The sequence below is a fragment of the Opisthocomus hoazin genome, chromosome 1 (genome assembly GCF_030867145.1).
Source record: "Opisthocomus hoazin isolate bOpiHoa1 chromosome 1, bOpiHoa1.hap1, whole genome shotgun sequence".
In the NCBI taxonomy this organism is placed as follows: Eukaryota; Metazoa; Chordata; class Aves; order Opisthocomiformes; family Opisthocomidae; genus Opisthocomus; species Opisthocomus hoazin.
The window spans coordinates 58354670-58381547 of record NC_134414.1 but is presented as its reverse complement, the minus strand read 5'-3'; the positions used below and the strand labels follow the sequence as shown (position 1 = coordinate 58381547).

The 26878-nt window shown below is 42.1% G+C and overlaps 1 long non-coding RNA gene across 3 annotated transcripts in view; it reads left to right on the top strand.

Moving 5' to 3' along the window:
- LOC142361651 (uncharacterized) overlaps positions 1 to 26878 on the top strand; it is a 91583-nt gene that overhangs the window by 14954 nt on the left and 49751 nt on the right. For all 3 annotated transcript variants that reach the window (XR_012764290.1, XR_012764289.1, XR_012764288.1), the window contains exon 2: positions 8992 to 9084. This is a non-coding gene — a long non-coding RNA (uncharacterized LOC142361651). The remainder of the gene's footprint in view (positions 1 to 8991; positions 9085 to 26878) is intronic.

Here is a 26878-nt window from a genome sequence, read left to right as displayed (position 1 = left end):
ATCCCTATGCAACCGGGAAGCATCCCTATACCCTTCCCAACACACCTGTCCCTGCTTCCACCCTCTGTGAAACATCTGTGTGTTTCACATAAAGATTATCTTTTCCTGTTGATATATATAGGTTTTTCAGGGGGTGCTTAGGGTGTTAGCTTACTAAAGTGATAATGCTGTTGATATGAAAACATCTGATTCAAAAACAGGACAAGGTGACCTGAAACTAGGGAGATTTCAATGCCTTTCCAAATATACATATTCTGATAAAGTCTATATTTCCCATGTGTATGTAAAAGGTAGCTGAGTTCAATTCTTAGGCCTGTTGTACTCACACTCTGAGAGACAGTAGCTTCCCTTAGAAAGAGACAGCAGAACCACTCATGATGATTCCGTCTCCCACCAAAGACAACAGCATTGAGCTGACAAATTTTTCATTTCAGCTGATAAAGTGGATGTATTAATTAACAATGGGTAATCAATAGTTATTAAACCACCTACAATTTATTGTGTTGCTAGATTGCTATACAATATGTGTTCAGTAGCAAAGATCTATAGTGCCCTCACCTCTGCCTCCTGTGGTTTTGATGCCATAAAGCAGTATATTTCACTGTGACACTGCCTTCTGTTTTATGAGTTTTTTGTTACTGGTTTAGGAAAAAGGGCATATCTCTTGTTCAACACTATTCTTCTGCATAGACTACTAACAAAACCAACAGCATAATCATGCTATATGTTCACTTCTTTTGCTTTTACCTAGACAGCTCTGATGTTAGTTTACTATTACAGTGAAATAGTTTTACCACATCTGTTACTTGTTGTTGCTACAGGATGCGTTGTATGTTTTTTAAAGTAAAAAGACACAAGGATACTTAGCAAATATTTTGACCCTTTGGAGTTACAAAGAAAAGTATGGAAAAAAACCTAAAATAAGAGTACTATATCAAGAGCTACACTGTTTGTTTCTTTATGATTTTGTCTTTAACCATAGCTATTAGCTCAATTCTAAAAATGTAATTCTATGAACCATATGCATAGAGGTACAGAATTATGTATTTCGGAATTTATTTTGTGATCACCTCATAAAAAAAAAAAGAAAAAGATAAAGCTAACTCCCCCTGAACTCTGATCAATATCTGAACAAAATCTTAGTTCAAATATTAATGAAATAATAATAATATAATTATAATATATCTATAATAATAATAATATTTCACAGAATCACAGAACGTTCGGGGTTGGAAGGGACTTCAACTAGATGACCCACAGAGGTCCCTTCCAACCCTGAAGATTCTGTGATTCTATAATTCTGTGAAGGGACCTCTGTGGGTCATCTAGTCCAAACCCCTGCCGAAGCAAGGTTACCTATAGCAGGCTGTAGAGGACCTTGTCCAGGCAGGTCTTGAATATCTCCAGAGGAGACTCCACAACCTCCCTGAGCAGCCTGTTCTATTGCTCCGTCACCCTCGGAGTGAAAGAGTTCTTCCAATGTTCAGAAGGAACTTCCTATGCTTCAGTTTGTGCCGGTTTCCCCTTGCCCTGTCGCTGGGCACTACTTAAAAGAGCTTGGCCCCATCCTCCTGACACCCACCCTTCAGATATTTATAAACATTTATAAGGTGCCCTCTCAGCCTTCTCTTCTCCAGGCTAAACAAGCCCAGCTCCCCCAGACTTTCCTCATAGGGGAGATGCTCCAGTCCCCTCACCATCCTCGTAGCCCTCCGCTGGAATCTCTCCAGTAGCTCCTTATCTTTCTTGCAATGGGGAGCCCAGAACTGGACAGACTACTCCAGATGGGGCCTCACTAGAGCAGTGTAGAGGGGAAGGAGAACCTCCCTCAAACTGCTGGCCACACTCTTACTAATGCATCCCAGGATCCCATTGGCCTTCTTGGCCACCAGGGCACACTGCTGGCTCAGGGTGAATTTGTCATCCACAAGGACACCCAGGTCCCTCTCCACAGAGCTGCTCTCCAGCAGGTCCGCCCCAAGCCTGTACTGGTGCATGGGGTTGCTCCTCCCCAGGTGCAGGACCCTGCACTTGCCCTTGTTAAGCCTCATGAGGTTCCCCTCTGCACAACACTGCAGCCTGTTCAGGTCACGCTGAACAGCAGCACACCCTTCTGTTGTGTCCACCAGTCCTCCCAGCTTTGTGTCATCAGCAAACTTGCTGAGGGTACATTCTAACTCTTCATCCAAGTCATTGATGAAGAAGTTGAACAAGACTGGACCCAGTTCTGACCCCTGGGAGACACCACTAGTTACCGGTCTCCAACTAGACTCAGAGCCGATGATGACAACCCTCTGAGTTCTGCCATTCAGCCAGTCCTCAATCCTCCTCACCGACCACTCATCTAGCCCATACTTCCTGAGCTTCCCTAGGAGGATATTATGGGAGACAGTGTCGAAAGCCTTGCTGAAGTCAAGGTAGACAACATCCATGGCTCTCCCCTCATCTACCCAGCCAGTCATGTCATCATAGAAAGCTATTAGATTGGTCAAGCATGGTTTCCCCTTGGTGAATCCGTGTTGACTACTCATGATAACCTTCTTTTCCTCCATTTGCTTCATGATGGCCTCCAGGATCAGCTGCTCCATCACCTTTCCCGGGATGGAGGTGAGGCTGACCGGCCTGTAGTTCCCTGGGTCCTCCTTCTTGCCTTTTGTGAAGATTGGAGTGACATTGGCCTTTCTCCAGTCCTCGGGCACCTCTCCTGTTCTCCAGGACCTCTCAAAGATGATGGAGAGTGCCTCAGCAACGACATCCGCCAGCTCCCTCAGCACTCGTGGGTGCACTCCTTTGGGGTCCATGGTTTTATGCGCATCCAGATTGCCTAAGCAATTCCTCACACAGTCCTCCTCGACCAAGGGAAAGTCATCCTTTTTCCAGGCTTCTTTTATTGCCTCCAGGGCCTGGGATTCCTGAGGGCCTGCCTTGGCACTGAAGACTGAAGCAAAGAATGCATTGAGTAGCTCTTCCTTGTCCGCATACTCCGTCACCAGGACACCTGCCTCATTCAGCAGAGGCCCCACATTTTCCCTACTCTTCCTTTTGCTGATGGTGTAGTTGAAGAAGTCCTTCTTGTTGTTTTTGACATCCCTTGCCAACTTCAATTCCAGGTGGGCCTTGGCCTTCCTCGTGGCATCCCTGCATGCTTTGAGAACATTCCTGTACTCTTCCCAAGTGGTCTGTCCCTCTTTCCACCCTTTATGGACCTTTCTCTTCCACCTGATCTCCGCTAGAAGCTCCCTGTTCAACCATGCAGGTCTCCTGCCTCCTTTGCTAGATGTCTTTCTCAGGGGGATGCACCGCTCCTGAGCATGGAGGTAGTGATGTTTCAACAGCGACCAGCACTCTTGGACCCCCCTGCCTTTGGGAGCCCTGGCCCACGGGATTCCTCTCAGTAGCTCCTTGAAGAGGCCAAAGTTAGCCCTCCTGAGGTCCAAGGTTTTGATCCTACTTATCGCCCTGCTTCCTTCACACAGGATCCTGAACTCCACCATTTTATGGTCACTGCAGCTGAGTCTACCTCCGACCTTCACATCCTCCACCAGTCCCTCCTTGTTCGTTAGTACAAGGTCCAGCACAGCACCTTTCCTTGTTGGTTCCTCCACCACTTGCATCAGAAAGTTATCATCGATGCTCTGCAGGAACCTCCTGGATTGCGAATGCCTAGTTGTGTGGTCTTCCCAGCTGATGTCAGGGTGATTGAAGTCCCCCATGAGAACCAGGGCCTGTGACTGTGAGGCTGCTTGCACCTGCCTGTAGAGGTCCTCATTAACTTCCTCCTCCTGGTCAGGTGGCCTGTAGTACACACCCACAATAACATCACCCATATGAGGCTGTCCCTTAATTCTAACCCATAGGCTCTCAACTGCTTCTTCTGCCCCCAGGGCAAAGCTCCATGCATTCCAGTTGCTCCTTCACATACAGAGCAACTCCACCACCTCTCCTTCTTGGTCTTTCTTTCCTAAAGAGTGTGTAGCCATCCATGACAGCATGCCAGTCATGCGAGTTATCCCACCACGTTTCCGTGATGGTGACCAAGTCGTAGCTGTCCTGCTGTATAATGGCTTCCAGCTCCTCCTGTTTATTGCCCATGCTACGTGCGTTGGTATAGAGATACTTGAGCTGGGCTGTCAATCTCACCCCTGACCCTGGCATGCCAAGCCTGGGCTCATCCCTAGTGAGCTGGGCTGTGTCCCCTTCCCCCTTCAAACCTAGTTTAAAGCCCTCTCAATGAGCCCTCCAGCTCGTGGCCAAGAATCCTGTTTTCCCCTTTGAGACAGCTGGACTCTGTCTGTCACCAACAGGCCCAGTGCAGTGTAAACTTCCCCGTGATCAAAGAAACCAAAATTTGACAGATGACCCCAGTCCCCGAGCCACCTGTTCATCAGGTGAGCTTTTTTGCCCCTTTCAGTGCTCTTCCCTGACACTGACGGGATTGAGGAAAACACCACCTGCGCCCCTGATCCCTCAACCAGTCACGTCAGTGCCCTGAAGTCCCTTTTGACGGCCTTGGGACTTCTCTCTGCTATCTCGTCCCCGCCAACCTGCACTACCAAGAGGGGGTAATAATCAGAAGGCCGCACCAGACCAAGGAGTTTCCTAGCAACATCCCTAACCCGGGCCCCAGGGAGGCAGCAGACTTCCCTGTGGGACGGGTCCGGTCGGCAGATCGGGCCCTCTGTTCCCCTCAGAAGGGAATCGCCTATGACAATTACCCACCTTTTTTTCTTCACTGAGGCAGTCATAATGCATGGGGCTTACTGATACGTCCTAGGCAACCACTTGAATGGACCTTCACCCACATCCTCTTTGGCAGGTCCCTTACATTCTGGAGCCCTGTATCTGTTGTTTTCACTGAGAATGGCCCCACTACAGATAAATTTGTCCTTGTTCATTCCTATAAAACAAATGAAATCAGATCAAGCACATTTAAAAACTGCCTTAGGTTCAAAATGACTTTTTTTTTCATCTTACTTCAGAAAGCCTGATGTAGCCTCAAAAATGTTTTTGTTGCGTTATTCTCAGACAAAAACGGAGCCCCGAGCTTAGGTCCAATTTTCCCCTGAAATACATAATATTTGCAATAAGTCAGTGTCTGCTTCTTTATAGAGTTAGTGACAGCAGAGTAACAGTAATTTGGTAAAACATTCTGATCTCAAGCAACGTCTGTCAGTGGTTTAATCTTCAATTCATTAAGTCTTCTTGCAAATCACAAAATACTTCCTCTGTTTCTCAGATAGAGGCTAAAGTAATCACAATGCAAATTCCTTAAGAGAAGATTATAATGGGCCAGATTCTCAGCTATTACGGCTTGGCAAAGCTTTATTATTTGTTGTTGAGACCTGTCAATTTATATTGTCAGAGACTCTTGTCAGTAGTTAATATTCTGCTTCAATGATTTATACCTTTATTTTCACTGAAAGTTTGTCACAGGGGGGCAAAAAAGAGATTTTATGAAACAATCTTCTTTCCTTTATTAGATTTCTTAGAAAGTGTGATATTAAGTTGTGGTCATTTGACCCCAACCAGCATCCAAACACCCACACAGCCATTCACTCAATCCGCTCTCCTGTGGGATGAGGAGTAAATAGAAGGAAGTCAAGAGGACTCAAGGATAGAGATAAAGACAGTTTAATAGTTTTAATAGAAATCAAGACCCTTGCACTCCAATAGAGCAAAGAAGGGTTTTTATTCCTTACTTCCCATCATCAGGCAAATGTTTAGTTCCTTCCTGGAAAGCAAAGCCTTAGCACGCGTAACAGTTGCCTGGGAAGACAAAAGCTATAACCATGAACATTTCCCCTTCCTTATTTTCCTCAGTTTTTATTCCTGAGCATGATGTTGTATGGTATGGGTTATCCTTTTGCCCAGTTGTGGTCATCTGTCTCAGCTATACCTCCTCACAGCCTTTTGCCAACCCCAAACCGACTCACTGGTGGAAGGGTAATGGATGGGGACAGAGGGATGGAGTGGGAAAAAGGAGAAGCTTTGATGCTGTGCAAACACTGTTCATTCATAGCCAACACACTGGTGTTATACCAAGACTGTTGTAGTCACAGATCCAAAATACAGCACCACATGGTTTGCTACAAAGACAATTAACTCTACCGAAGCCAGACCAAGTATGTAAGCAAACAAAGGTCAAATATACATTACATGAGTTCCAGCAGGTGCTGGAAGCCTTCACAGTCTGCTTATTATATATAAATATATATATATATATATATTTTATATATATATATATATATAAATATATAATATAAATTATATATATAAATGAGTCCCCAGATCTGAAACATTCTCTTTGTAAAAACTTTAAATAAAATGAGACAAGGCATGTAAGTACATATACATTCTGCATCATTATTAAACACAGATAATTATGTGTATTTGTGCAATTCTTCATATAATCACTTTATTTCCCCAGCTCAGCTAATATTTTTTAAATATTCTTGGTAAGGATATATATATAAAGCATTCATTTTTGAGTGTTACAGACAGATTTTCCATTCTGCTTGTATTCTTATCAATTCATTTTGTGTTGGATTTGGCTCCTCTGAACTGAGTAGAATCATATGAGATGATTAATACTGGTATTTGTCTAATCTAATTTACAAATATAAATGCTTATTTAATATCTTATGCTGATATTTATTGTCCCTAGAAATGCCTGTTTCTCTTTTCTCTCCATTTACTGTAAGGACACATAATTTGACTAGCTCACACTCAAAACCTTAAAAACTTCAAATTTGGGCATTTGAATTCTACTGTAAGCTTCTCTTTGCAAGACACCTTGCTTTCCTCTTCTTGTGTCTTTACATGTCATAAATATCAAATTCTGGTAATCAGAATTGCACACAGGTGGATAAATAACTGGGTTTAGATGCTTCGGTTATTTAAACTCCTCCAGCACCATTATAAGATTTAACCTTTGTTCCAATTCTAGGGCCACTTTTTTTTCCCCCAGACAAAGAACTACGAGAATTAATAGACAGTCCAGGAGAGCACCTGGAATGCATTTTTCAAGTTCTGTGTGGCACTCAGGATATGGAGGAGGATCATTAGAGTCTTGCACTAGATGGGAAGCTTTCCAGGATGCTGTCACATGATTGTTAGAAATGTCTCTGTATATATTATTTCATCTAGCTGCCAGTATATCCTGTAGCATGGCTGCAATTGTGGCAACAGCCTACATTTTACTGACATGTTTCTCAGCTTCCTCACTATCACACAGTAATCTTTCTTCATTGTGCCAGGTGACAAATTACTTCTGTTGCCTAGATATGTTTATGTTTTTCGAGCAATAGCAAAAAATCCAGCAGTTGCCAGAACACTGCCCTGTTGCTGTAGTCTGGAAGGTAACAAAAGACTGTGTTCCCTGGTGCTGATAGGGACAGGTAGTAGTAATCAGGAACAAGTTGTTTGACTTTAGTCTGGTATCCCTTAAAATACGTGGTAAAACCTGTTGTCTGTTTTCAGTGACCCATTTCTTAGGCATCATATGTGAAGTTGGCAAAGATAGATTGCTGCTCAGCTAAAGGCCTTTTAAAATGAGTTGTTACAGGAGGGATAAAGAAGGGGTGTTATGCACAAGTGAGAGAAAGTAGAAGTTTGCGTTGGTGTAGTGGTTCAGTGGGAGGAGGAATATGGCATCTGATTATCCACAGGCTTCTCATCATAATATGCAAACATGAATTTCAAATGTGTGAATTGTCCTCTAGAAATAAAAAGTGAAGTTTTCCTTATTTGCTTTGCTGAATTGAGGTGCTAATTACCTTGTGATTGCTACATCTATATATATAAAATATATACAACAAAGCATTTTCCTGTGACATTTAACTTGGAAGTAGTACAATGATTTAGATATTTTAAGATGCAATTGAAATGTAGAGGCTTAAATGTGATAGTGCAATAACTTCTTATTGTTAGCAAAACCTCCTGCGATTCTTGGAAAATATAACCTCTAATATTGAATTGGAAATGTATGTGTATTAAGAAGCCAGAGCTTATAATTTTGTATCCATCTAGTACATGGTTAATCACCATTACCAATCTTGGCACTATCTAATTTTACCCCCATTAAACTGCAGTTGTGTCACTACTGTCCCATTTAAAGAGTGCTAGTCACTATCATTACAGTGAATTACAGTTACCTAGGAGATAACCCAATAAAACAATCTTCCTGATGCAGTTTCCCCATTGAAGCAAAGTGCACTATAATAACGTCCTACATTTAGAGGGTACTTTTCATCCCAAAGCACTTCACAAATTATGTACAGAGAACATTACAAAACTGCATCAGCTTCTAAGTAGTGAGGGGCGTAAGGCAACAAGCGTGTGGGATGCTGCCTGAGAGCAATATGGAGGAAGAAATTTAAGTGACACTTTTCCTATTATTAGACTATTCCTGCATTTCCAGTACTTACACACACAACAAATAACTCTATTTAGCATCTTTTATATGGTGTACATAGAGACAAAAAGAGAACAAGAGACAAGCTGAGGGGAAAGAACACAATAAATGGGCCAGTCTTGCTTAGTTTTGAACCTGGGGCTTATAGTAAATATAAAACTCATCTTCAGAGCAACAAGGTATTCCATCCCATCGAGATGCAAAGCAGCCTACAATAGTTACAACACATTTCTCAGAAATATAGATTCAAATAACTGTCATTTAACCTCATGAACTCCTTAAATCCCTGTAATCTAAATGGCAAAATCTTGCACATTTCATAGATCAGGTTTGCATAAGTCTGAGATTCTTCAAGAGGGGAGACAAGACAAGGTGAGAACATTGTTAGCCTTTCTATCTAGCTTGCTATACCATTTCTCCTTCCCATCATATTAAACAGACATCCTATAAAATTCAGCTTCATGAAAAAAAAAATGTAACTTTTTTTCATCTGAAGTTACTCTAAATTTAAGTTCAACTGCATTGATCGCAAGTATTAAAAAGTAAAATTTAACTGTCTGCAACTTCCTCCTGTGTAGGAAACACTGATATACCTCTGGGTGTGAATAAGCACTTTTCAGGAAGACTGACAAGATGGTAACAACAGATGCAGACTCCACATCATTTTAAAGGTAGGTAAAAAATCTACCTAAGGTTAAAAAGCCTGTGCTGTTTGATTTCTTATGTTAATGATTTAGTATTTTGTGAACAGTGTGAGTTCCCAGAAGTAGGAGGTCCATGAAGGTGTTATGGCTCCCGGGGCATGATGTCAGTATGAACCCCTTCCTAATCTCTGCAAGCACAAGCCTTCTGACCTGGACCTCAGGAGGATCTAAAGCAAGTCTATCTCTCACATTATCTGTATTTTCTCATATCTTGTAGCTGATCGGAAGGGGAACAGAGTTGATGTTTCTCTTATACCAGCTTGACTATTTCCCTCAAAGTTCCACAAAGATATTTCCTCACTCGTTCGTTTTATCTGGTTTGAGAGACTGCTGTTCACCACCAATATTTATCAATATGATAACTTAGAAGCAAGATGTTTCATCCTTCAATTTCAAGAACCTTGTGTGCACACCCACCTCCTGCAAACTGCTGTTTAGACTGCAATTTAAACATCCTGTAATGTAATAAAAGGTTCTATATTTGAAATACACCCATGTTATATAACTGTATAAACAAGTATACATTTCAAAACTTCAACATAATTAATTAAAAAAAGGGATTAATCTCCTTTGTAAAAAAAGTTTCTGCTTTGGTATCTGATACCAAGGTACTTGCATAACATTTGAATTCACTGGAAGGTTCAGCATGTAAATTGTGAAAATTTGGACTGTTAATGATGTTTAAAAAATGAAATGACCTCTCCCTTTTCTTTTAAAAATAGTACAAATTTACTTATTCATGAAATCTTGAGCTAGCATAAATTCATTTTTTATAAACCGCACAAATTTAATCACCTCTACATGTGGCACCGGGAGTGCCTGTTTCTAATTTGACAAAGAATGATCAAATACAGCTGACAGACAATTTTCAGATGATTATAGGAAGTGAACTATATCCCACTCTTTATTTTTATTTTCATTTCTGGGGCCCATCTGTCAACTTCTGCATTTCTAATAAACAATAGTACATTATATAGTGCTAAATTTATCTGCTTTTATTCCTTTTCCTCCTTTCTGAACCTTCTTGGCTGAAATCACATCCAAAGTTAATCTCTGGGATTTAATAAATTTGTAGCCACGAACTCCTTTTGAGAGTGCAAAACCTGAATTTTGTGAGATTCTGCCAAGGAAATATAGTGTTTTAATGTATGTATGTAGTCTAATGAAATCTCCTTGTAAATTTTCAGATTTTGCTGCAGCAGATCTCGCCCCAGTCCTAAACTATCTGTTCAGTTTCAGGCCAGAGTGTAAAGAGATGAAGACCAATAAGAACAATTTCTGAGACTCTATAGGGATACGAGTCTGAAAGGTGGAGGGTGAATCCAGGTACTTTAGTACAATTTTGACAATATTAGTGACAACTGGTTCCCTGCAGGGAGAAAAAGCTGTGCTGCAGCACCTTCAAAGCAGTGTTTTGAAGAGGATAAGGAATTAGATGAGCAATGAGGAGAGGCACTTGAAGCACAGATGACATGTCAGCCAGAGCTTTAAGGTGAATTATCCTAAATATTTTCTTCCTAGTGCGCTCTTCAAACCTTGTAAACTTTAAATAACTTGCAAAATATGTCACAGGGAAGTTGTATTTTAAATGATAAAACTTGAAGTTACCAAGGAAGACAGCACAGAAACAAAACACAAAGTAGAAGAAGAGCTCAGAAAGAGTTCTTGCCCTGCCTATTGTGTTTTTGCAAGCAGGTTTAACTTTAGAGTTAGTTTCAGTCAACTCAGTGACTAACTTGGAGGTAACTGTGCATTTCTTGTTCATAAAAGGACTTCTTCCATTGCTTCTGACACTTTTTCTCCTTCCAGGTCTTATCAGCATTCTTTTGAGCTGCAGTCTTTCATCTCCTTGCAGGGACTCTCCATTGCTACTGCAGTATCCTGCAATCTTTGGAGTCTTTTTTCACTCCACAGCCTCCCGTCACTCACCAGGGAAAAAGCAGTCTCCTTGCTTCCAGAAAATCCACATTACCCATTAACTCTCAAAGGAGAATGGTATAACATAGAGAATACATATTAAATCATAAAATGTCTGCCAAATATGTCCAAGTGAAGCTTTCATAACATAGAACAACTTGTTTTCCAGATTTAAAAAGCAGCAACAAAAGAGATGTTCTCTGTTTCATGTTGGTTTTTTTTATTTATACGTAATAAATTAAACACTTCCCACCAAGAGCTATTCTGTTTGACTGGGACACTTCAGAAGTTAATTTGCCTGTCTGTATACGCAAGAGGCTTTTTTTACCAACTGTCTAGTTTTCTATAGCTTCATACATGGAAGGCGTTTACATAAATCCTTTAAAATAGTGGCAAGATCCCAACCTTACAAGTCTTTCTCGAGTTACATAATTAGAATACAAATTGGTTTGCAAGTACCTTTCAGAATTTTGACACAGAGCTAAGAAAATAATGCTAGAGGGTGCTCCTTATTTCAGCAGTGTTTGAAGAGCAATAAAATTAGTAACAATTATAAATAAAGCAGCTTAGTGTTGCATAAAGCAAGATGAGCTTGTTGAAAGATAGTTTCTTGATAACTACCCTTAAAGAAAACAGATTCTGTTAAGGTCTGGGAAGACCCGAGCCCTAGAGATTCATTGTTATTCCCAGAGAGAGATTAAGACATAGATAAGGTGAAATGCCACCAGTCAAGCAGGTTTATTGATCACCTATTCAAATAAAGGCATGAGGAAACAGCTACAGGAAAGAGAGAAAAAGACATGAAAGAAAGAAACCTAGCAAGCAGCTGGGATAGAGTCAAAAGAAATAGTCACCAACATGGATCCAGTGTCTTCCTGTTGGTCTGTAATTCCTGTATACGTTGGCGGTGTGGGTCCCCATAGTTCCTGTGTGCATCAGTTGAGGGCGTCTCTTCCTTGTTTGGTTGCATGGCCTTTTATAAGGTGTTCAGGCAGATTGTTCCCTAGGCAATGGCACATACCCCACGTTCCCCCAGTCCCGTGCATGTGTTTTTTTGGTCAGTCCTGGCTCCGGCATGTCGGGGAGGGGGTCGGTGTCTAGACACATTTTCCACAGCGAGGTACCTGTCCTCCAACTCCCTTCAAAGCTGGTTTTGGGCAGTTGTTTATTCCTTGTCTGGTTTGTATTTGGCTGGCCTGCCAGGAGGTCCTGCAGTGAGCTTTGAAAACAAGATTTGAGGCAATTGCCTTAAGATATGGTCTCAGATAGACTCTTGATCAAATAATACTATTGGTAAGGGAGACCAAGCAAACTACCTACATCTAGAAATGAACCATGTTTACAATTACCTGTCTAAAGGTTTTGTACAGTCCTATAGCAAGTTCCAGCAAACTTATTAATTCACATTCTTTACAGGCAGAAGTTCATTGAAAAAGCTATAATAGTTTGCATGGATGTAATGTTGTATTTTCATGTATGTTCATTGTCTGTATGATTTTATTGGCAGAACTGCAGTTTTGCAGTTCTGACACAAAAGAATGTGACTTGGTTGTCATCTTAAATTCTCTGCAGATAATCACGTGAGATCATCTGCCAGAGAACCTGTCAAGGCATGGAATTTAATTACTTTAGCAATGCATTTGTGAATCTCAGACAAGTGAGGAGAAGAACTTTCTATGAGAGTGAAGATATTTGGGGATGACCAAGTTTATCAAGAATCTCATTAGATTAGATACCTTTTAAATAACTGCACATCAACAAAACATCTTTTCATATGGAGTTATATAAAAAACAGACACAGAAGGTTCTCCAAAGTTGTTTTACCTCTTGGAAAATATTATAACAGAGGCAATTTCTGCTTGGGTGTTTTGTCGGTTTGTTTTTTACATACCAATGTCATAATCTTTTAATCTAAAATGATTTTGTGACCAAAGTATAGAAGTATATTGATAGGTATCTTCCATTTCTGTCATGTAACGGAAGTACTTGTTATTCTTGATAAGCTTTCTACAATTAATTAGAACACTACGAGATCCTTTACTCTCAGCTTCATGGAGTTTCACCACATATCTTGGCTATGAAACAGCAGGCCTGGCACCCAGGAACTGCACGTGGGGAAATTTTAGAAAAGTTCTGAGCAGGCTTTGTCCTGTTAGCAGGACTGATTACCTGTGCTTGCAACAAGTCATTCCCACTGGCTCTTTCCTTCCACCTCCCTTTCCTTTAAAAACACAATCTCTCTCCTACTTTTTCATCCCAGAACTGAATGCAGAGGCATCTCTTTGATAGATAGTGCTGCTGTGTAAACATGGCTAAGAGAAGAGCTTGCATCAGAGATCTAAGCCCCCTCCCTTGTGTTTGGGTAAGAGGCCTGATATGCAACCTTCTGGCCTGAAACTAGGGTGAAGTTGTTGGAAAAATGGCTGGGAAAAGACTTTCCAGGAGCCCTCCCTCTTTGCTTGAGACCTTTATCTCAGCCTGGGTGCTTACCCTGCCTTTGCTTGTTTGTGATCCCACTCATTCAGACCCAAAGCCTCACCCACAGGCTGTCATCCCAGCCTGGCCTTGGTCCATCCCTGTTCCCATCTCCATTGCCCTGACAGGCCATCCTGGGTGAGGGGACCCTGGTCCCCCTCACCAGGCTTGATCCTGACCTTCATCAGTGGACCTGCATCTTGGCCTGGACCTTGGCTCATCCCTGTCCCCAGGGAGATGCCCAATGACTGGGGCTGGGGCTGAGGCTTCCCCAGTATCCCCTGGCTGCCCTGCTCCTGGTTGCCAAGTACTGCCCTCATGGACCTTGGGTCCTCCAGTAATCCCAGGACCTTGATCGCATTGTTGTTCCTTATCCACAAACACACAGTCTGTCCTGTAATACGTAATAAATCTCTTCAATCAGAAAGTACTTTTCTGAAAAGAACAATGCAGCTGAAAAGGTGAAAAAAAAAAAAAAAAAGGAGATAGAATTTTCCAAGTAGTTTTACAAAGGATTGCATGAGTACAGGGTTGAGTCAGCGTAACCAATGAACACAGATAACTGTGTTTTGCTTCATAAGGAAGGACTGTGAAAGCAATTTTAATTTGTCAGCTGAGACCCATTGATTCATCTGACAAAGTTAAGGAATATGAATGTAACTGCTATGAGACAATTTAGCTTTAGAGTCAAAAAAACTGGAAAATATCTGATTTTTCTCATTCATGAGGTTGTAATTTTGGTTAATACAGAAATTATGCAGATACATTGTAGATGCATAATATTTTTGTTAAGCAGGTGACTGAGTGTCACACACTGGTTTAATTGATTAATAGCAATGTCCAGTGTAAAAAAAGCATCTGTTAAAATAATTTGGAACAGTTAACAGGGATAGCTAAATAACTATTTGTCTAAAAAGGATCATCACCTGATGGGGATATTTTAGTTGTGTTCTGGCTACCTGCAATGCTGTTAATAGAAAAAATGGACAGAAATATAAATCACTACTGATCATACTTATCTATGTAGAAGTGGCCAATACAGCGAGGAGTAATACCAAGATCAAATCGATCAAAGAGAGATAACCGGAACATGTAGTGACCTAAGTCCGTTCAAAGAAAATGCAATTTGATACAGCTAAAATCAAAGACATATCTCCAAGAGCAAGTTCATACCTACATATTAGAGATTGTTCTGAAAACCAACGATGAGGTGGAAGAGTCTTTGCTGATGAAAATCTTTTTTTGTCCAGAGGACACAGTGGTGAGCTGTTCTAGGGTTAGCCCCAAACCAAAAAACTCATCACTATCTATCTCATACATCTGGCAACCCTCTACTGTACTTAGTGTGAGCCAAATTCAGGCTAGATAGATGATCCCTCCTCCTCATTACAACTGGAAAAACTAGCTCTGCCCTTCACAGCACTTTGACAGGCTTTCCTGTCTCTGCCTATTTATATTTGTCTTTGTATATTATCTTCCTTTCACTTCTTTCTTTATCATTGCTTGAGGAACAGAAGAGTGAGATTATCCACTGCTGCAAGGTGAAGTAAAGCATCATACAGGAAAATGAGAGAAGCATTTGCAAATAGCGAAAACTATATTAGTTGGTCTTGTGAGAAGGAGGGCTGGCCTGTAGGGCAGGCACTATGGGGATCAATGTGTAACAGTAAAAGGCTAAAGGTAAAAGAATTAGACAAAGCAAGTCAGACCCTCACTCCTGTCCATGGTTTCTAAAACTTTCCTCAGACTTACAGAAATCTCAGAATAAAACTCTTGGGATGGAAAAAAAAATCGGTTTCAACTACACTGCTGAGAAGTCTTGAGACAGCTCTGGCTAATGTTACACTTGAATGCAAGATGGGAAACAAGTAAGCAGAATCAGTGCAGAGAATTTACCTTTGTACTAAGGTGTAGGCACTGTTAGATTTCAAATTCTGAATTTAATTTTGTTATTTTTGTGTTTCAAAATGTATATTGAAAAATTGAGGGCATCTGAGAATGTTAAAAATGTTTGTGCAATAGAAGAAACATCTTAAAGTGAGAATTTCCATCTCTTAGCTTCTCAGTAAGTCATGTGAAAAAAAAATATCTGATGGAAGGTATCTTTTCTTCCCTTGAAGAAGAGAAAATATTGAGGCAAGTAATACTTTTTTCCTAGTGCCTACTTTGTAAAGGAGCCTCTGAGAATACTTTTTATCAGCCTTGGAAATATACAGTACCTGATTAGACACGGTCCTGAGCATTCCGCTCCACCTGGCCCTGCTTTAAGCAGGGTGTTTGGTCCCTTTTGAGAACGCCTTCCAACCTCTGTAGTGTTTCTGATTCTGTAATTTTATCTTGTGCTGCGCTTTACGTTACAAACACCCTCATGATTTTTGAATGAACACTTTAACTTGACTCTTCACAAAATCCAGAAACAAAATCATGTTACTTAGAACAAAACAGTTTTAAGATAGTTTCCAAATATTGCTTCAAGATGATACGGGAAACTTTATACAAGAAACACTGTGATATCAGGAAAAGACTTTTTTTCTAACATACCTCTCCATATAAATCTTTCTGTATCATAGCTTAATATCTAGGGTCAAATGTTAACAGTGATAAGGAGATTTAGGTCAAGATGGCCAGATAAGTAAACCTTTGGTACAAAGTTATTGTGCAATAAACTGTAGGTCTGCAGTGTTGAATCAAGGAAGCGAGCTACTGTCTCTAAATTGATTTTACGTTACTTTTAGATAAATGCTGTCTCAACTGGATACTTCCTAGATGTTAGAAAATTTTATACAACACTAGGTTACTGATGTTATAACTCGACTTCTCTCTCTGAGGAGTTTAAAAAGCAAGGGGGTCCACTCTGAACCTTGTGACTCAATGGGAGGTCTTTCCCCTAGCTTGCCACTTATCAGAGTCCTTGAAACACTTTAACATCACAACAAATGAAGAGTGGCATTCCTTAGGGTTCGGTACTGGAACCGGCACTGTGTAACATCTTTGTCAGTAACTTGGATGGTGGGACTGAGTGCACCCTCATCAAGTTTGCTGATGGCACTGAGCTGTGTGGTATGGTCAGTACACAGGAGGGAAGAGATGCCATTCAGAGGGGCCCTGAGAGGCTTGAGACATGGGCCAGTGAAAACCTTATGAAGTTCAACAAGGGCAAGTGCAAAGTCCTGCACATGGGTCAGGGCAATCCCAAGCCCACATGGGCAGAGAACAGCCCTGCCGAGAAGGACTTGCAGGTGTTAGTTGACGAGAAGCTCAACATGACCCGGTAATATGTACTTGCAGCCCAGAATCATTCAAAGATCCACTGTATCCTGGGCTGCATCAAAAGAAGCTTGGGCAGTAGGTCAACGCAGGAGATTCTGTCCCTCTACACCACTCTGGTGAGACTCCACCTGGAGTACCGCGTCCAGCTCTGGAGCCCTTGGCACAGGACAGACATAGGCCTGTTGGAGCGGGTCGAGAGGAGGGCCAAGAAAATGATCAGAGTGCTGGAACACCTCTCCTATGAGAAAAGGCTGAGAGCGTTGAGGCTGTTCAACCTGGAGAAGAGAAGGCTCCAGAGACACCTTATAGCAGCCTTCCAGCACCTAAAGGGGGCCTACAAGAATGCTGGCGAAAGACTTCTTACAAAGACATGTAGTGATAGGACAACGGGTAATGGCTTTAAGTGAAAGCGTGCACATTAAGTTTAGATATAAGAAAGAAGTTCTTTACTATGAGGGTGGTGAGCCACTGGAAATTTTGCCCAGGGCAGTTGTGGCTGCCCCCTCCCTGGAAGTGTTCAAGGCCAGGTTGGAAGGGGCTCCTAGCAACTTGGTGTAGTGGAAGGTGTCTCTGTCCATGGCAGGGGGGGTGGAACTAGATGATCTTTAAGGTCCCTTCCAACACAAACCATTCTTTGATTCTGTTATTCTATGATTAATCAATGCACGGAAGTTTCTTTTCTGAATGTAGTTAGGATCTACTACATTATTTTCAGATTATATCAAGGGTGGGTGTCAGGAGGATGGGGCCAAACTCTTCAGTGGTGCCCAGCGACAGGACAAGGGGCAACGGGCACAAACTGAAGCATAGGAAGTTCTGTCTGAACATGAGGAAGATCTTCTTCACTCTGAGGGTGACAGAGCAATGGAAAAGGCTTCCCAGGGAGGTTGCAGAGTCTCCTTCTCTGGAGATATTGAAGACCCACCCGGATAAGGTCCTGTGCAGCCTGCTGTAGATGATCCTGCTTCGGCAGGAGGGTTGGACTGGATGACCCACAGAGGTCCCTTCCAATCCCTACCATTCTGTGATTCTGTGATTCTGTTGTATGCAATTTTCTGTAAATTTCAGGTGGCAAAATGATACGTATTGAACTGAAATTTTATCTAAGGAAAATCTGAAACTGGAAGTTTTTGTGTGTATGCACATTTATATGCAATTTATTTTCTTCAGTTTTCAGAAGAAAAGGCTCCTATTTATCATTGTGGAATCACATGTTTATTCTTAAATTTTTTTCATAGAGAAAGAAGAGTCTGAACACTGATTTAGTGAAACCAAAAATTCCAAAATACTTAAAAGCTTTAAAAAAGGAAAGCTACACTTTTGACATTTTATCCTAGCTCATCCTTGGACTCTGTAAATTCTGATACATTCAGAATAAATATGTTACTATTGCTTTATGAAATTTATACATAAACTAGAAGGTTTTGCTAAGTTTCACTGGTAAAAACATTAAACTCAAATGCTTATTTCACCTGTTAAATTTAAAAGCTAATAGGTAGAAATAAGGGAAAAATTAAAAATTCAGGAATGGTTTTAAGTAAACTAAAATGTTAAATAAGACTACAAGAATCCATAGATTAGTGTTTGCTATGCAACTAAAAAGTTCTACATAATTTTAATGCAGATGGCTAAAGTCACAGGCCAGGGATCTGATAAACTCTCACTCTTAAAAGTAGGATTCAATTCTATTAAAATTATATTTGCTGTTGTTGAGCTCTTAAATTCATGGAAAAATTGAACAGAACAGAAGGATTTTTAAAATTAATAATAAAACCAATGAAGTTTTTAAAGGTGAAAGACTACAGGGCGTATTATAGTTGTCTCCAGAATTTCTGCCCCCTTTTTGTATGTCAATGCAAAGATCAGCCAGAATCTTGTAAGAACTCACAAACAATGCTTGACTCTGCACTTACAAAACACAACATAGTTACCATTATACCATTCAGGACTCATCTCAGAACACTCTGTCTCAGCAATGATCAAGTTTAAGAAATGTTCCTTAAAAACTGTAATCCCTATGACTACCACAATGCACAGTGAGCAATAATACTGCTTGAGGTCTATTCATGTATCTGCGACCTTCCCATACTTCCTGTATGTGGGAAAAACACGTTCTGTAGTTTTCAAATATTAAATATCCATACACAGTTGAAAAAATAGGACAAAGCCACATGGTCACACTTTCTGGGCAGAAAAAGCTATTCTTAAGTGCCTTCCTATATGGTCTTTCTTTCTGTTAATCATTCACAGTTAAGCAAAATGGGGAGAATAGAAAGTTCTGCATTCTTAACTTGCCGATTTAATTTGTTCCTCACAAATCTTTTGTCTGGATTTGCTTTCATGTTGACCAACGTTTATGAAGGGGTTGTTTTTTTTAAATAACTTTTTGTGTTATAGTCAACTCTAAGTCTACTAATTCCTACTTTATTTTTTAATTATTGAAACAACAGCGTAATATGAAAAAAGACTAAACAAAATCAGTCATGACAAAACAGAAACAATAGCCTATTAATCACTGTCAAGGACAGTTTTATTTAATTTCTCTCTGACACATCTAAGCAAATGCATTCATCATTTAACATATATACAGCAGTACAAATGCTTAGCCTGACATAGCCAAGAGTTGCTGATGGTAGATTTGGAATTAAAACTAAAGAGGCTGTGTGCCCAGAGTAGAGCAAGTCTGTTGCATGGTGATTTGGCTTTGAGTTTAAGTTGTATGGAAAAATGTATAGACATGTGTCAGTTTAATCTCTTTTCTCTAGTGTCCATTTCTGTTGTTGCCAGTCACATCCTGATGGACGGGATTACTGAGCTATTCCCTTTTTTGAGCTAACTTTTTTCCGAGTGGTCCATCCTTATTTGATCCCGTGTCTTACGCACTCGGTGTACACCTATTACTGCATTTTATTCAGTTGTTAAACTATAATCTCTACATAGCCAAAGGGAGAGTCTTATAAATTTCTTTTTTCCCCCTGTAGTAGTGAATAATGTTTTAAAATGTTCCAATATTGGTAATTCTATTTAATGACTACTCACATTTATCCTACAGAGAGGTTTAAATTTTCATGTAGAGTAGTGTGAATTCTTCACAGCTGTTCAGAGCCATTCAGAGAAGCCAGTGCTATAAAGGAAGCACATATGGCAATATATGCTATTCTTGCATGTACAGTGATACCTATTAGGTCAAGAAATTTACTAGGTGCAGCCATGAACTACTAATCCAAATATTTGTAATAAACTAATAGTTCAAAAGCATAACTTCAGTTATGCAAATAGAGTAGAATCATAAAATAATTGAGGATTTGAGTGACCTTTAGGAGGTAATCTAGACAAACTCCTCACCAAAGGACAAAGCAGAGCCACATGACAGTTAAAACAGGTTGCCTGTGATGTTGTCCATTTGAGTCTTGAATATGGACAAAGATGGATATTCCGCAACCTCTCTGGGCAATATGTTCTAGTGTTTGGCAACTCCCACAGTGAAAAAAAAAAAAATCTGATACAGAAATTCTATGTGCTAACTTGTTTCTGTTGTCTGCCATTATTCCACTGTATAATTCTGAAAATCTGGATCTATTTTCACTACACCCTCTCTTTAATAAGCTATAGACAGTAATAACAGTTTCCCCATGAGACTTTCCTTCTTCAGCCTAAACAGATGCCTTCCCTTCAGCCCTCCCTCAGAAGTTAGTTGCTCCAACACCTGACTCTCTTGGTAGTCCTCCACTGGACTCTGTACAGTTTTGACAATGTCTTTCCTGCATTGGGGACCCCAGATCTGGACATAGCATTCCAGGTGTGGTCTCACCAGTATTGTCTAGAGAGGAAGAATCACCTTCCTCCACTGACGGCAGTGATTTTCCTAATACATCCTGGGATGCTGTTGGCCTTATTTGCTGCAAGGACACATTGTTGGCTCCCATTCAGTTTGTATTCCACCAGGATTTCAGATCTCTTATTTATATATAAAGCTCCATCTTTGGAGTCTCCATCTAGCACTCATTCAAGGATAGACTCTTAGTGTCACTTTTTCAGCACAACATGGGACACAGACTTTTGCCTCTGCAGAGCCTCTGTGAAGATCCTGTTAGATCTCCTGCTTATTCTTCCTAAATTTGCAATAGTAATTATCTATCCTTGAACATTTTAAATAAGGATTTCAGTCATTGATTCTGACACTATATAATATGTTTTTTTGTGTTTGTTTTTTAATCCCTAGTCCATAAGCCTTTTAATACTCAGCTGCACTATATTCTCACACTTGCTGGGTAATGCCTACCAAATTTCTGAAGTCCAGATTTTTCTTTTCTCTAACACTTGATTGCTTGTATAGTTAAATGCCTGCTTAACTTCAAGTTTGTGAGTAGTTTCTCTGGAGTCAGTTCTGTTGATTAATGTTAAGCATGAGCTTAATTGCATTGTTGCACTCTGGCCAGAATGACTGATGTCTCATCTGTTGCAAGCTATTAATGACTCCTTGTAATCAATGCAGATGTAGTGAGGAAACAGAAAGCCTTCTTCCACAGTGAAAGAGTGTCTATTTCCTAAATATAGATACCTAAAACTTAGAATAAAATTTAGGACTAAAAGGTCTAAACTACTAATCTATGCTGTCTGTGATGAAACAGAGAGAGATAAAGACCTTCGCAAAATCCATCTTCTCATTGCAAGGAAGGTGAAGTATTCTTGGGAGACAAATCTTTTTCTCATTGTCGCCATGAGAAGGAATCAAGACAACTGGATCAAAATGCATGATAAACTTCATATAACAGAGGCAATAAGAGAGGAATATCACCTTGATACTCAAAACTGTGCTGAAACACTACAGTGCTTGAATTATGGCTATTAAGTATGTGGGAGAGATATATTTTTTTCTTGTGCCATAGAAAGCACTGTCCTTAACTGATGACCTGGATAGAGAGGAAAGCATACATAGAAGAGAGAACCTGGACATTGGTGGACCATGCTTCTTGGCCACACTCTGCTTAATGCACCACAGGATCCCATCGGCCTTCTTGGCAGCCAGGGCACACTGCTGGCTCATGGTGAATTTGTCATCCACCAGCACTCCCTGGTCCCTCTCCTCAAAGCTGTTCTCCAGCAGGTCCACCCCAAGCCTGTACTGGTGCATGAGGTTGTTCCTCCCCAGGTGCAGGACCCTGTACTTGCCCTTGTTGAATATTATCAGGTTCCCCTCTGCCCAGCTTTCCAGCCTGTCCAGGTCACGCTGAATGGCAGCACAGCCTTCCGGTGTGTCTACCACACCTCCCAGTTTGGTGTCACCAGCAAACTTGCTGAGGGTACATTCTAACTCTTCATCCAGGTCGTTGATGAAGAAGTTGAAAAGAATGGGCCCAGCACTGACCCCTGGCGAACACCACTAGTTACTGGTCTCCAACTAGACTCAGCACCGCTGATGACAACCCTCTGAGTTCTGCCATTCAACCAGTTCTCAATCCACCTCACTGACCACTCAATCAGCCTACACTTCCTGAGCTTGCTTATGACGACGTTATGGTACGCAATGTCAAAAGCCTTGCTGAAGTCGAGGCAGACAACATACATGGCTCTCCCCTCATCTACACAGCCAGTCATGCCATCGTAGAAAGCTATCATCACATTGGTCAAGCATGATTTCCCCTTGGTGAATCCATGTTGACTACTCATGATAACCTTCTTTTCCTCCACTTGCTTGATGATGACCTCCAGGATGGCTGGCCAGCCTGTAGTTCCCTGGGTTCTTCTTCTTGCCCTTTTGTGAAGATTGGAGTGACATTGGCCTTTCTCCAGTCCTCGGGCACCTCTCCTGTCCTCCAGGACCTCTCAAAGACGATGGAGAGTGCCTCAGCAACAACATCCGCCAGCTCCCTGAGCACTCGTGTGTGCATTCCATCAGGGCCCATGGATTTGTGGGCGTCCAGATTGCTTAAGCGATTCCTCACAAAGTCCTCCTCGACCAAGGAAAGGTCTTCCTTTCTGCAGGCTTCCTCTCTTACCTCCACGGACTGGGATTCCTGAGGGCCTGCCTTAGCAATTAAGACTAAAACAAAGAAGGCACCCAGTAACTTTACTTCTTCAAGAAGCCCTTCTTGTTGTCTTTTACATCCCTTGCCAGATTTAAATCCAGGGGACCTTAGCCGTCCTCTTTGCAACCCTACATGCTCTGACAACATTTCTGTACTCAAGTGGCCTGTCCCTCTTTCCGCATTCCATGGACCTTTCTCTTCCATCTGAGTTCCTCTAGAAGGTCCTTGCTCATCCATGCAGGTCTCCTGTCTCCTTTTCTAGATTTCTTACTCATGGAGATGCACCGCTTCTGAGCATGGAGGAAGTGATGCTTAAATAGCAACCACCTCTCTTGGATCCTCCTACCTTCTAGAGCCCTGACACATGGGATTCCTCCATGCAGTTCCTTGAAAAGACCAGAGTTAGCTCTCCTGAAGTCCCAGGTTTTGATCCTTCTTACTGCCCTGCTTCCTCCATGCAGGATTTTGAACTCCACCTTTTCATGATGGGATACATTAGAGTAGAAAAGTTATACTATTTCTTTAACACACGCACTTACTACTGAGAAAAATGGTAAAATCATGTCTTTTGAAGCTGAATCATCATCTTTATGAAAAATGAGTCATAGAAAAAATCTCATGTGTCAATAGAGGTGGTTTTGAAACAAAATTAATAAAATGAACATGTTGTCTTCACTAGACATTGTTCACACAGTATTTTTAAAGGAAAATAGATTAAAAATTGTTTAGTCATTAGGTGTAGTGTTTATCACCCACTGCATTCTTCCACAGAAGAATGGAAGGCAATAAACATAATACCATTTTTTTTTAAATAGCCCTGGCTAACCTGAGGAACAGTAGGCCAGAAGAAATGCAAGAGAACTGAATAAAAAATAAAAAATAAAATAGAGAATATAAGAATCAGAACACAGAGCAGTAAAAATCCCTTTAAATTGACTAGCAGATACACTGTTTGAAACAATAACAGAAATAGAATTAGTGATTTTGTTTGTATGTATAGCCTTTATTAATCATAGAAGCACAGTATACCAGGTTGGAAGGGCCCTCAGCGATAATAGAATCATAGAATCATAGAATCATAGAATCATAGAATGGTAAGTGTGGAAAAGGACCTTAAAGATCATCGGGTTCCAAACTTGCTGCCATGAGCAGGGACATCTTCCACTAGACCAGGTTGCTCTGAGCTCCATCCAACCTGGCCTTGAACACTGCCAGGGAGGGGGCATCCACAGCTTCTCTGGGCAATCTGTTCCAGTGTTTCACCACTCTCACGGTGAAGAATTTCTTCCTAATATCTCATCTAAATCTGCCTTCTTTTAGTTTACAACATTCCTCCTTGTCCTATCACTCCACACCCTAGCGAAAAGTCCCTCTCCATCCTTCCTTTAGGCTCGCTTCAGGTATTGGAAGGCTGCTATGATTTCACCCCGGAGCCTTCTCTTCTCCACGCTGAACAGCCCCAACTCCCTCAGCCTGTCCTCATAGGAGAGGTACTCCAACCCTCTGATCACCTTTGTTGCCCTCCTCTAGACACACTCCAACACATCCATGTCCTTCTTATGCTGGGGGCTCCAGAGCTGGACACAGTACTCCAGTTGGGGTCTCACAAGAGCGGAGTACAGGGGCAGAATCACCTTCCTCAGCCTGCTGGCCATGCTTCTCTTGATGCAGCCCTCGATACGGTTGGCTTTCTGGGCTTCAAGCGCACACTACTGGCTCATGTTGAGATTCTCACCCACCAGTACCCTAGGTCACAGAATCACAGAATCACAGAATAGAAGGGGTTGGAAGGGACCTCTGTGGGTCATCTAGTCCAACCCCCCTGCCAAAGCAGGGTCACCTACAGTAGGCTGCACAGGATCTTGTCCAGGCGGGTCTTGAATATCTCCAGAGAAGGAGACTCCACAACCTCCCTGGGCAGCCTGTTCCAGGGCTCCATCACACTCAGAGGGAAGAAGTTCTTCCTCATGTTCAGACGGAACTTCCTGTGCCTCAGTTGGTGCCCATTGCCCCTTGTCCTGTCACTGGGCACCACTGAAAAGAGCTTGGCCCCATTCTCCTGACACCCACCCTTCAGATATTTGTAGGCATTTATAAGGTCCCCTCGCAGCCTTCTCTTCTTCAGACTGAACAAGCCCAGTTCCCTCAACCTCTCCTCATAGGGGAGATGCTCCAGTCCCCTCACCATCCTTGTAGCCCTCCGCTGGACTCTCTCCAGTAGCTCTTCATCCTTCTTGAACTGGGGAGCCCAGAACTGGACACAGTACTCCAGATGAGGCCTCACCAGGGCAGTGTAGAGGGGAAGGAGAACCTCCCTCCTCCTGCTGGCCACACTCTTCTTGATGCACCCCAGGATCCCATTGGCTTTCTTGGCAGCCAGGGCACACTGCTGGCTCATGGTTAACCTGTCGTCCACCAGGACACCCAGGTCCCTCTCCGCAGAGCTGCTCTCCAGCAGGTCCACCCCAAGCCTGTACTGGTGCATGAGGTTGTTCCTCCCCAGGTGCAGGACCCTGCACTTGCCTTTGTTGAACCTCATCAGGTTCCTCTCTGCCCAGCTTTCCAGCCTATCCAGGTCACGCTGAATGGCAGCACAGCCTTCTGGTGTATCTACCACACCTCCCAGTTTGGTGTCATCAGCAAACTTGCTGAGGGTACATTCTAACTCTTCATCCAGGTCGTTGATGAAGAAGTTAAACAAGACTGGGCCCAGTACTGACCCCTGAGGGACACCACTTGTCACCAGCCTCCAACTAGACTCAGCGCCGCTGATGACAACCCTCTGAGTTCTGCCATTCAGCCAGTTCTCTATCCACTTCACTGACCACTCATCCAGCTCACACTTCCTCAGCTTCCCTAGGAGGATATCATGGGAGACTGTGTCGAAAGCCTTGCTGAAGTCAAGGTAGACAACATCCACGGCTCTCCCTTCGTCTACCCAGCCAGTCATGTCATCGTAGAAAGCTATCAGATTGGTCAGGCATGATTTCCCCTTGGTGAATCCATGCTGACTACTCCTGATAACCTTCTTTTCTTCCACTTGCTTGATGATGGCGTCCAGGATAAGCTGCTCCATCACCTTTCCCCGGGATGGAGGTGAGGCTGACTGGCCTGTAGTTCCCATGGTCTTCCTTTTTTCCCTTTTTAAAAATGGGGGTGATGCTGCCCCTGCTTCAGTCGGTGGGGACCTCCCCAGACTGCCACAACCTCTCAAATATGATGGAGAGTGGTTTGGCAACTTTGTCCGCCAGTTCCCTCAGGACCTGTGGATGCATCTCATCAAGCCCCATGGACTTGTGTACCTTCAGGTTCCTTAGGCAGTCTCGAACCTGATCTTCTCCTACAGTGGGTGGGTCTTCATTCTCCCAGTCCCCACCTTTGCCTTCTGCAACCTGGGCGATGTGGCTAGAGCACTTGCTGTTGAAGACTGAGGCAAAAAAGTCATTCAGCACCTCAGCTTTCTCCACATCCCAGGTAACCAGGTCTCCAGCTTACTTCTGGAGAGAGCCCACATTTTCCCTAGTATTCCTTCTATCAGTGACATACCTATAGAAGGCTTTCTTGTTCCCTTTGACATCCTTGGTCCAATTTATTTCTGTCAGGGCTTTAGCTTTTCTAACTTACTCCCTGGCTACTCGGACTATTTCTCTGTATTCATCCCAAGCTACCTGTCCTTGTTTCCATTCTCTGTAGGCCTCCTTTTTCTGCTTGAGTTTGTTCAGGAGCTCCTTGTTCATCCATGTAGGCCTCCTGGCGTTTCTGCCTGACTTCCTCTTGGTCGGCATGCATTGCTCCTGATCTTGGAGGAGGTGATCGCTGATTATTAAGCAGCTTTCTTGGGCCCCTCTTCCCTCTAGGGCTTTATCCCATGATATTCTACTAATCAGGTCCCTGAGGAGGCCAAAGTCTGTTCTCCTGAAGTCCAGGGTAGCGAGCTTGCTGCGCACACTTGTCACGTTAAAGGGGGGGGTAAGGGGAGTCTGATATTCAACTTGCCTGCAAGAGCCCTTCCAACGACTTTCACTGAAACAGTTTCTCAAAGTTGAAACAATAAGTAATTTATTCAAGCG